The sequence below is a fragment of the Mustela lutreola genome, chromosome 2, assembly GCF_030435805.1.
Source record: "Mustela lutreola isolate mMusLut2 chromosome 2, mMusLut2.pri, whole genome shotgun sequence".
NCBI lineage: Eukaryota > Metazoa > Chordata > Mammalia > Carnivora > Mustelidae > Mustela > Mustela lutreola.
In genome coordinates this window covers 113,211,117-113,223,175 of record NC_081291.1, presented here as the reverse complement: position 1 = coordinate 113,223,175, position 12,059 = coordinate 113,211,117, and the positions used below count along the sequence as shown (strand labels likewise).

Genomic DNA, 12,059 nt, shown 5'->3' with positions numbered 1-12,059 from the left:
CTCAGAAGCATTTTCTGCTTTGTGTGCTATCCTTCTCGGAGTTTGCAACCCAGAGTTCGAAGCTGGGCAGTTATTGTTATTATTATTTATTCGGAAATTCCACAGATGGTATGTTAGTACTTACTGCGTATTGGCTTCTTTTGTCGCTGTGGGGTTACCAGTGAACACGAGCAACGCCCTGGCCTCAGGGGGCTCTTGATGGAAGGGGAAATCGGGGAAATCGAGGTCAGCAGAGATGCGGGTTATGCCACATGCTGTGATCGAAACGGCAGAAGACGTGGCGGTAGTGGTAGCCTTCAAGGGTGACTTTGAGAGGTAATTAGGTTTTAGGCCAGAAGATGTGATGGAAGAGCGTGTCCAGCAGAAAGCAGAACATGGAAGGTCCAGGACCATGGAAGAAACGTATTCAAACCTATTTCCAAAGCCATTAGTACAAAGATACTTGTCACAGCATTTTTTTTTTTTTTTTTTTTTTTTTGGAGTTCTCTACATTTGTTCCTCTAAAAATCTCCATCCATTCTGTATAGGGTTTATATTTTGCGTCCTTACCTTTTACTCTCTCCTGGTATTAAACTTTTTAAGCTAGCCTGCATGGAAATTTAGAAAAGAGTGAGTGTTTTTGAAAAGAGTGAGTGTTTTTATGCAACCCATTTCTTACTCAAAAGGACTAGTTATCTATATATTCTCTGTCTTCAAATACATGTGATAAATACCTGGAAAATTTGATTAACATGTTAGCTGCTAATAGTGACCTTTCTTTTTCGTCTCTGATTCTGAATCTGTACAGAATGTGAAAAAATCACCTGGGAGTTTGTTCAAGTGGCTTATTTGGATTGGTACTGTGTCTTGCAATTCCCTGTGGACCCTTCATTATCCTGCTGGGTTTTAGCCAAATGCCTTTCCAAAGGTTTTTTGCTTTTGTTTTTGCTTTTTGAGTCATTTAATAAGTTCACCCTATTAAGCAGTCACTGTAATTATTCTTTTTTTTTATTTTATTTTTTTTATTTTATTTTTTATTTTTATTTTTATTTTTTTTTTTAATTTTTATTTATTTTTTATAAACATATATTTTTATCCCCAGGGGTACAGGTCTGTGAATCACCAGGTTTACACACTTCACAGCACTCAATTATTCTTATTTTACAGTTAGAATTTTGTTACAGATCAAACATACATCCTCCAGAGAGAAAGGCCAGACTATGTGCAGCGCACTAGCTCTTAGGATGTTCTACCCATGTCTTGACACTCTCCAGATGTCTTCCTGAGCACACCTCACCACGACCAGAATGTCTGCTAGCATTTTTTTAAAATATAAAAGCTTTAAGACAGTTATATAGCTCAGTGATGTAAATCCAAGTCGAATCCCAGTCATAGGAAAACTTACATGTGAACTGTTCACTTATGATTAATGAACTCATTCTTTCATTTAAGTGTTTATAGAAATCCTGTTTTTGTGCAAAAACACAATTCTAAATTCTGGGCCTATAGGGTAGAATGAGAAGAGATGGTTCTTTGTTTTTTAGGATACTTATCTAATAAGGGAACTAAAAGAGACAAATAACCAAAACAGGACCATTGGATCCTTATTATGTGCCTAGCACTATGCCAAGTATTTTACCTTCCTTCATTATTTCATCTCACAACAGGTAGAATTAGTATTCCCATTTCATGGGAAGAGGAGCCTGAGGTTTAGAGGCATCAGCCAACTTCTTCAAAGTCTTACAACCAGTAACTGGCAGGGCTAGCTCTTAAACCCAGGCAACTGGACCAAGGGACTGTGTTTTTAACCTCCTCATAATGCGGCTCTCATAAAGAAGGTGTTCTACGGGGCAGTTTTGAAAATGGGAGTCCTTCTGGAGGCATTGGAAAGGTGTGGTCAACAATCCGTATGTCTTCAAGTCTAGTTTGTCACTGTTTTCCACAAGTTTCACACATATTTTCTCACTTCTTCACACTCTTGCTGCTGCTTTGGCTTCAAGTTGAAATGAGATCACCCCTTAATTATCCCTATCAAAACCTGTCTGTCCCTTATGTCAGGCCCCTAGAGCACTGAGTGCCTGAAGGCCTTTTTTGAAATCTACAATTGGAATTAATTGTCTGTGTTTTTTCTGCTCCCCATCTCCATCACCTGTTGTACCTGTGTTTTACTTTGCCTGATATGAAAGACGATTTCTTTTACCAGTTTGTTTTCTCTGTGCCTTTCCTGAGTGCAAGATGTATGACTCGTCTTAGGCCTTAAGACAGGGCAATGGTACTTGCTTTCTGAATAAATGAATGACTTCAGTTTGTCCCGAAGTAGGCATACTATGGCCACCTAGAGGGCTTCAGTGCCCCAAAAAAGGAGCTGGGCTTGGAGTGGTTATGTTTTTCTGAAATAATTAGGATCGAGTCACTTGTCTTTAGGTCAAGTACTTCTCCATCCTAGCATGTCTGGAAAAAGAGCATTTTCCTTGGACCTAGCTTTCCTTCTTCTCTCTCCTCAGGGAAGAGAAGCTGCATTGAAGCAGGTTGTGTAAACCCAGATGAGACTTGGTCACAAATACCACAGATCCATTTGTCCCTCCTCCAAGTCTGAAGGCTCAGGAGCCTGCTCAGGGCCTGCTCTGTAAAGGTTCCTTTCTCAATCAGTCTGCTTCTATCACATTAAAGAACAAAGCCACCGAGATTCTTCCTAGTTCTGTGCTCTGTGCCTGGGAGATGCAGAGATCCCCGGAGCTGGAACGTGCAGGACTCACGCAATCTTCCCACTCCACAGGCCTCGTCTTCTCTCCTCCAGACATTCACACAGGCTTAGAGAGGCTAAGTGATTTGTCCAAGATCACAGAGCTACTTATTAGGACTTTTTAAAACTAACTTTCCCAAATCACATGGAGCTAAAATGATATTACCAGGCATTGACAGTTATTTTATAGTTCGAATCATAATCAGTTTCTTCTTTCTCTCATTCAAGAGACCTGAGAGATTATATCTCAACTTCTAAAAAGCAGACTCGGGGTGGGGGGGAAGCGGTGGGGGTAATTTTTATGAACCAAGGGCTTAAGACAATAAAAGAAGACACAGTTTCTGGTTTCCCCATCATCTCAAGCGCTGTTGGATCAGGCTGTATTCCATCCCAGCTAGAGTATCAGGTTCACAGCAAGCTGCTAGGAAAGCTGTATCTATTTCAAGGTCACAGCCCTGGCTGTGCCTTTTTTTTTTTTTTTTTTTAAATCTGAACTCTTGAGCCAGGAAGGGGGGTCCAGGAGGGTAGAGAGACAGAGGCAGAAGAGAAGTGGGGGTTATTTCAGGCCTCGCTTCTCTAAGCCTTCAATGTCTGAGCTCCAGGACAGACCTTCCTGTTGTGAAACGCTGGGCCAGTTGTTGCGGTCTGAAGATAAACAACATTCCAGTAGTTCTCCTGGAGGCTACCCGAGGCCTTGTGCTTTTCAACATTTCCCTGGCCCTGTGATGATCCAGAAGCCGGGAATCAGTGCCTTACCTGCTGCGGTATACACGGTGGTAGTTTTGTGGTCTCTGTGCTCTTAAACTGGCTAATGGTAATGAGGTCTGCTTGGTTGTTAAATGGTGAAACACTGGTTCCTTTTGTGTCACTTTGGATGCCCAAGCTATGCTGATTGAAGGTTGGTGAGAACAGGGGCTCTTTGCCCTGATGTGCAAGTTTGCTGTCATTGTTAAAGTTTGAGGCTGATTTAGGACTCACTGGGGTTATGTAAGGGCAGGTCTGGAAACCAGTTGCAAGCCTTTAACAAAATCAACCTGGGCTTATCATGAAAGGGTTGGACCTAAGTGGTATTCCCAATAAAGCAAGCATTTCAAATGAATTTCTCATAAGTTCTTATAAGAACTTCATTCTTATATAGGTAGGCGTGGCTTGAAAGGGCATAAAGCCACAACAAATGAAGGAATAGCCCAGTCTTGTCTTGCACACTGGGACTGAGGGCTTGAGGGATGATTCACGGACTGTGAATGCTCACCCTGGTCCCTGGCTTAGGTCTACCTACAAACGCTACCAGCACCCAAGAATTCACAATACACTCTTTCCCTTCTGGATCACTTTCTACAGTTTATCAATCACACTCCTACCCATTTATACAATTGTTCCCTGTACTCACCCATAAGGTATAATAAAAGGTATTATTAACCTCATCTTAGTGATAAGACCCTGAGGCTCAGAGCGAAGAAATGTCTTTCTTTCCCAATATCTTATGGCTGTCACCCTTGTCTAAGTAAAACAATGAAAATTTTTGTTGGCCTTAGATATTGCTTTCCTTTTCGTGTGTATCTATGTGTAATTGCTAATTGAGTACATTTAAGATGGCTGTTGCAGGCAGAGATATCAAGTGGTCCCAGTGATTCCTGCCTCCTTTATTCTTTGCAAAAGGAAAAATATATATATAATCGATGTGGCAACACATTTATTATCAGGGTCTGGTCTGGGTCTTATAGTATAGGCTACTTGAATAAATATTCAGATGAAAATATTGAATGTGATATTTTCAATAAAAAACATATAAAAACCATAAGTTAATAGAAAGGTGAATGAAAAGGAAAATAACTCTTCTTAATCATTAACAAATAAATACAGTATTATCATCTGCACCTTCTTAATAAAGCTTGGCAACCAGCCTATAATTTTTGAAACAATGACACAGTAAGGTAACTAAGAGAATAAGTGATAATAATAAAAAGACTTGTGCAGTAAAACTAAATAGTTGCATATTCATAAGACATAAGGCTGGGTTATAGAGAAGAATATCCACAATAGGATGGCAAACTCGCATTATGTGGAACAAAGATTGGGGAGGAGGTTAAAAAAGAGAAATAAATGTAGTAAAAATGCCTCACATGTACATGAGCCATATAGTTTTCAAAATTGTTTAATATAAGTGATTCACTCTAATCTTTATAACAATTCTGTGAGATCTTAGAGAAGGCAGGGTAAAAATGGTTATTGCCATTTGAGAGGCATGGAAAATAAGAGCCCGTCCTGTTAAAATGTTGCCTGAGCTCTTAACAACAGAAAAGAGAAGAGGTTCATAACAGCCTTTGCATTTGGAGCTTTATATTGGAGCTTATGCGTTTACAACTTAGCATTTTATGACAGTGTGCATATCAAAATGTGTGTGTATGCTTACAAGTATGTAACATATAGAGTTTTGATGGCCAGTAAGTACAGGCATAAGAAAAAAAAAAAAAAAAAGGAAAAGATGAACTCTAGACATTTTAAGGCAGCAGTGGAGTGATTGCAAAATAATTTTACTTTCCATTAAAAATCAATGAAGACTTTCCAAATAATCAGGATTGGAATAATTCAAGAACTGTGTTCACATAAACCTCCCCCCCTTCATTTAAAATGTTAGGTGTTTGTTTTGTTTTTAGGAATAAGAAATCCAGCATCTGTGACATTTGCTTATAAAAAGGGGACATTTAAAAAAAATCAATGTTGGATAAGGATTAAATTTCCTATAATGATTTATATTCTGTCTTGGAAATGTACTTCAGTGTGTGATGTGGACTCATCAGACCACCAGACATATTTTGCCAGAAAACCTGATGAGAACGCATTCAGCAGAGATGGCGAGGTGTGACACTTGGTGGAGGGAAAACAACAGGGATGGCAGTCGTCATCTTGTAATGGAGGAGCTTATGATAAGGGAGAAGCAGAGAAGCCCTGACTTCCCCCCTTTAAACTACCACCCAAGGCCAGTGCAACCAGCAAATGTCAGAGCTTAAAGATTCCTTAGTTCATTTATAGATAGAAAAATAAGAAGCCAACGCAGGTTGCCAGGAAGACCAGCCATCTTCTGTGATTTCCATTCTCCTTCCCCCTCTTATATTTAGAGGAATAACTAGGGTCTCTCCGCCTGTGCCAGTCCGCATGGGACGCAGTGGGAAGAGGAGAGTGTATTTAGTATTACACTACGATGACCTCAGAGAACTAGCACGTCTCTTTCCTCAAGGTCAGGGAGTTGGGGGTGGTGTTCAGATAACTCCCTGTGCAGTGACTCTGACTGAGGCTTGACCGTGACGTATCTCCATGATCCCTGCTTCGTTAGCCTAGCCTGTCACTGTGGTGTAAGGAAAAAATGTAGTGTCCCAGGGCTCAGAATTTCTCTTTCTGCACTTTCCACCTAAAACCCAAGACCAGATCCTTAGCCTCACATGGCTTCAGTGTTTTTACCTCCTGCACAGGATTTAACGATTCCTACCATGACATCTTCCCACATTTTTACAGGAATTAAATAGGATGGGGGTATTAAGATTTATAAACCCCAAAAGACAGCATAAGTATTAACTATCATCACCAGTTCCCAAGGGGAGTACAAAATAGTGGTGAGAAGCTCAGGGTCTAGAATTAAAGTTTGTTCAAATGCTGCTTGGGACACTTCTAAGCTGTTTGAATTTGGGTGCGTTGTGTAACTGCTAAATCCCAGGTTCCCCAATCTGAAATGGCCGTGATAATAGTCCCTTGAATGGGTTACTTTGAGGGTTAAGTTAAGCAGTGTCACAGTGCTTGACACATAGTAAGCAATGGGCACATTTTTCTGTCACTGTTATTCTGGGTTTCCAAACTGTGGCTGCTGTGATCCCCGAGTCTGGTAGAGCAAAGCCTTTCTGGAGATCCACTGACATGATGGCCTGGGTGCTCTTTTGAGCTAATCCTTAACTATTTTCAGAGATTTTATTATTCCCCACTTCTAAAATGCAGTTATTTTTATAGAGGGCAGTAGCAGTGGGAAATCAAAAAGGTTTTTTTTGCTTTTTTTTTCCCCCCTTTTAAATTTTTCGCACTTCTGCATCACCTCTAATTTTTCTGGAAGGGTAACAGGCCTTTGGAAGTGAGTGAGTTGAAAGGCGGGGTATATCAGGAAAGGGAACAAAACAGATTGGACTGGGAATCTAGTCCTGAGTCTGCTTCTACATCATCATGTGACCTGTCCCCCTGGTTTTCTTTTCTGAGAATTCTGGTTTCCCATCAGTGAACTAGGAAGGGTAAGCCTAGATATTTTTCAGCAAAGTAAAATAGTCTTGGTAAAGCATGTAACATAGTTTCTGACACAGGGTTAGGACCAAGTAGTCATTCTTTCCCACTCTCTTTTTTAAGGAGAGTTCTAACATTCTGTGATTTTAGAATCACATTTTTTGGCAACTTAGTCTTGTTGAGGTATTTGACATAAGGACAGAACCTCCTGGCAAAGGTCAGGATATGGTTTCCTGGGCGTATAAACTCTTTCCTAGTGTACCTCTAAGATAGCTTCTTTGATAATACTTCTGCGGTTTTCTTCCAGTTGAGCCCATAACATTCTTGGGTACAAAGCAGTATGTACAGAAAATGAGTCATTTACCCCCAAGTGGTGACTGATATCTTGTTGCAATGCCATACACTCAATCACCAGAGTCCTTTAGAAAGCAATGTTTATTAAAGGAGGATGGGCCATGCTGAGCCAAACCCTGAAGACCACACAGAGAACTGAACTTAGAACCTTCACCTAATTAATTGCTCTAATTGGCTCTACTACAGCCGGCTCTACTATAAAGATATTATCTGGTAGAGCTGAAAGAAGACCTTAAGTATCCTTTCTAATCAAGCTTCTCATTTTATAGGAGGGGAAAGTCAGAAGAGAGTCACAGTATTGTTCAGGGGTCACAGATAGTAGAAGAGGTAGCCTGAAAAGCTAGATCTCTTGATTCGTAGCTACTATATCAGTAACACCTACAAAGAATGTCAAGGGAGTAGAGAATACGTTTTTCTTTATGTTTAACCAAACTTTCTTCTGCTAAATTTTCCAAATCTCTAGACACTGATGTGTTCAAGTTCAGTTAATTAAAGAAAAATATTTTGTGTTCTGTAAACAAAAGGTGCTGCTGAAGGCTATTTAAAATGGCTTTGAGACTGAGGCTGCTGTGTTTGCCCTGGGCCAGTCTCTGGGGGGGGGAGGAGGGGTGTTGGGATGCCATTTACTAGATGGAATCTCAATGCATAGATTTCAGGTTTTTATCCTTCGGGTTCAGTTGGTCTGTTGCTCTAGCTGCTGGAGGTACAAGGCGTACAGTCTCATTCCTCTATTGCTTCTATGGGGAAATTGTGCTTGGTGATGTCAGAGCATGGGTCCTGCAGAACCCAGACTGACCAAGGTGCAGGGTCTAGTGGATACATGTTGACTAGGGGTGGTGGGTTTATGGAGAAGCCTGAGAAAGCTAAGCAAAATCATGCGAAGAGAACAAGGGATCTCAATTTTGAGTATGCATCAAAATCACCTGGAAGCTTTGTTAAGACACAAATTTGAGGCCCTACCCCCAGTATTTCTGATTCAGTAGTCTGACTCACCTATTGAATCAGACAGGAAATCTACAATTTTCTGAGTGGTCCCAGGAAATTAGTTTTTCTATCAATTTCTTTAGTGATGCTGATGATACTGGCCTCCGGACCACACTTTGAGATCCCCTGGCTTACAGCATAATGTGTTGATGCACACAGCTGATAGCCAGTATTTGAATGGAATATAAAGAATTCAGGAGGCTTTCTCCTTAATGGGCTCCCTGGGCAAGGACTTCAGCTTTTTCCCTTGGGTCAACTTGGGTCTTTAATGATCTGGCTAGCATTCAGGAAGGCATTTGATATTCTGGTTTTAATGTAAACACTTCCCACCTGTCCCAAGTATGTGCATCCCTTTCCAAGTGCTGCAACATTTCTGACATTGGCAGAACCCTAATCTTCTCTCTCCTCCCTTCTCCCTCTCTCACTCTCTCCTGGCCAGCATCTGTTCTTTTCACAGCTGTGCACTTTCATTCTGTCTGCCCCTTTCTCTTCTTGTCCCCAGGCTCTCACCACCCCTCCCCCTCCCATTAGGATCAAAATACTCTGTTTTTATTTATTTACTCCACAGCTGTCAGTGTTGTGTCTGGGTCACTGCAGTGCAACTTGCAGGGAAATGCGATCCATAGAGAGTTCTTAAAACTGCAGATACTTGTAGTAACCAATGTACACACACTCCATAACACAGGTCCCTTCCTCGTCCCTGGGTTGGTCTGAAGTGGCTGGCTTAAGGTTGTGTGTCAGGGTGACCCCAGGAGGAATGAACCTCATGGCCCTTGGAATTTGCACCAGGCCATTTAAAGGTATTGAACAATTCTGAGTATTTCAGACTTTAACACTAGAAAAAGAGACAGAATTGTTTCAGTGGAAAGAGCTCTAAATTAGGAGCTGAGAAACTGAAGTTCTAATTTCAGCTCTTCCACTAATAAGCTGAGTGACCTTGAACAATGTCCTTTCTCCCTCTTTCTCTGTCTCCCTTTTCTCTCTCATCCTTACATTGAAAACAGCGGACCTAATAATTTCCAAAGTCCTGTCCTCAGTGGCTCTAAGTTATACTCTGACTCTGTTGAGCATTTGAATCCAGTGTGATGGGTCCACATACTGGACACAGTGATTCCAGTAGGGGTTCTAAAAAGCTTCTAATAGTTCACCCCAAAGTAACTGCAAAACTAGAAAGGGCAGGACTTTGAGGCAGACTTGAGGACAATGAAAGCAATATAAGTTAATAAATCAACCAATGAGGATTTATTTGGCAAGTGATATGTCTCAAGGAGATGTCAAAGAGGCAATTTAAACTAATTCCACTAGTGGTGGAGGAGGCACCAAACTGGAACAGATACGGGAAAGGTCAATGTCAGAGAAGGATCAGTGTGATACAGAAGGAAGTGACCAGAATCTGTGAGTCTGTGCTATCTTCTATCCTCCACATCATGTTCTGAGCTAAACCAGCCTGAAGGATAAATTGCACAGTCATGCAGAAAACACACTTAATAATTCACTTTAGAGAGCCAATTACAATTACGGTACACAATCACACTGCCTCTTTCATTTAATTAACACAATAATCCTATGAGGTAGCCGAGTAATCATCGTTACTCTCATTCTTCACGTTCAAGATCTGGGATCAGAGAGGGTGGCGGACTTTGCTAACTTCTCACAGATAGTGGTAATGTCACCAAAATACATAACTTAATTTTCATTCATTAATTGAAAAAGATGTAATATGTCTTGGAAACAGGATTTCCTGGGGTATGTGAAGATGGATGAGATAGTTTCTGTCCTCAAAGGTAATCAAAGGCAAGTGTAGCGGACAAAGTCAAGTGTGTAAACGAGGGGGTACCCTCATGAGTTATAGGGGTTGTGATAAAAGACTTAAACTACCTAAGGTTTGACAGGAAGTCATACTTTTTTCTGTTAATCCCTAAGTTATGAAAGTTTCTGTCTGATATATTTCAACCACATTTTATTCTAACTCTATTTCTTATCATCAAACAATTCAATATGTAAAGTACATATTAATAAGAATTTACGGTAGAAAAAATACCGTCTAGAAATATTGACTGTGATGCTCGTTTCTGTAAAACAAATATGACTTATCATGTCTCATAATTTATAAGTCAAACATGTTTCCATGGTGATAAATATCTCAAAATGTGATTTTGAAAAGGATTTGCTGAGGCATGGTGTCTGGGTGGCTCAGCTGGTTAATCATCAACCTTCAGCTCAGGTTGTGATCTCACAGTTCTGGGATCGAGCTCCACGTCGGGCTCTGCTCACTGTGGAATCTGTTCGTCCCTCTCTTTCTGCCCTTCTGCCTGCTTGTGATCACTCTCTCTCTTAAATAAGTAAATAAAATATTTTTAAAAATTTGCTGAAGAACGAGTCAGGAAGGGGATTGTTCAAGATATTCTGTGCAATATTAACATACTTGTCGACAACAGGCAGGTCCCCTTTCCTTCATAGGACTTTGACTACATTGCAGAAACTTTTCAACTTAAGGATTTCCCCAAAATTTTAGTTTTCTGCCTACTTTTATTTCTTACCCTTCCTTTTACGTTTTCCGTGTTGGTAAATGCCCAGCCTAAAAATTTTACTATGAATACAAGCCATTTCAATAGGGGGTTACTTCTTTTTTATATTGTCTTTCAAGTATTTGATTTTTTCAGCATTAAATGCATATATTTATTATTCCAGAACATTAGGGCATAACCTCACAAAGGTTATCTAGAGTTTGGTTGTTTGTGAAATAAATCAATATGCCTGATTAACATTTCCTTATTAATTTCTTCTAATGAAAGTCATGCTCTGAACTTTATATGATGGAAGAATCTTACACTGACATATGTGCAAAATTTCTCTAATAAGTACTTATTGAGCAAGAACAGCTATGCTGGGAAAAGTAGTGGCGTTCTCAGAGGGGTCTTAGGAATGACTTCATTAAAGCCTTTCATTTTAGAGACGTTCAGTAATTACCATATCTCACCCAGCAATGCAGAGGCAGATATGGTACTAAAACATTGCACTGTTGATTTCCATCCTCAAATGCCATTTTCCTGTAAGGTCAAGGTATTTTTAAGTAGGTCCTTTTCCCTATTCCAACCATTTCACCACAAACTTAATTTAATTATAGGTTCTTCAGAGACTTCTCGTTCACCAGATGTTGAACCAAATCTCATTGAAGCTATCTGGTAACAATGATGCTTGGAAACTTTAATCAGATATTTGTAGAGTTTCTAAGCAATTAAGTGGTAGTGGTATTCTACAGTGCAGAGTCCCCTGGTATGTTAGTCACTAAAGAATCCTACTAATAATTTTCTGGGAGCCCTTAAGCCAGTCCTTTAATTTCTATAGATCCTCATTTTATCTTTAAGATGAGGCTGGTTTAAAGATCTCATTTCCCCCTCCCCTTGACATTCTGGCTCAATAACTCAACTTTGGCTCTCATATAGATATTTGGGGTTATAATGGCCAGATTCCAATATCTTATCAAAATCCCGTATTATGTCACACATATTTTGACTGGAGTCTCATTGTTTGCTAATATTCAAGTACTTTATAATGAATTTTTGTTTAATGTAATTTTTAAAAAAGATTTTATTTATTTATTTGACAGAGATCATAAGTAGGCAGAGAGGCAGGCAGAGAGAGAGGAAGAAGCGGGCTCCCCGCTGAGCAGAAAGCCCGATGCCGGGGCTCAATCCCAGGACCCTGGGACCATGACCTGAATTGAAGGCAGAGGCTT

General features: G+C 40.2%; 1 pseudogene; it reads left to right on the top strand.

The window, feature by feature from the left end:
* The first annotated feature begins 235 nt into the window (after positions 1 to 235).
* Positions 236 to 12,059, top strand: part of LOC131825574 (homeobox protein NANOG-like) — a 128,708-nt pseudogene continuing 116,884 nt past the window's right edge.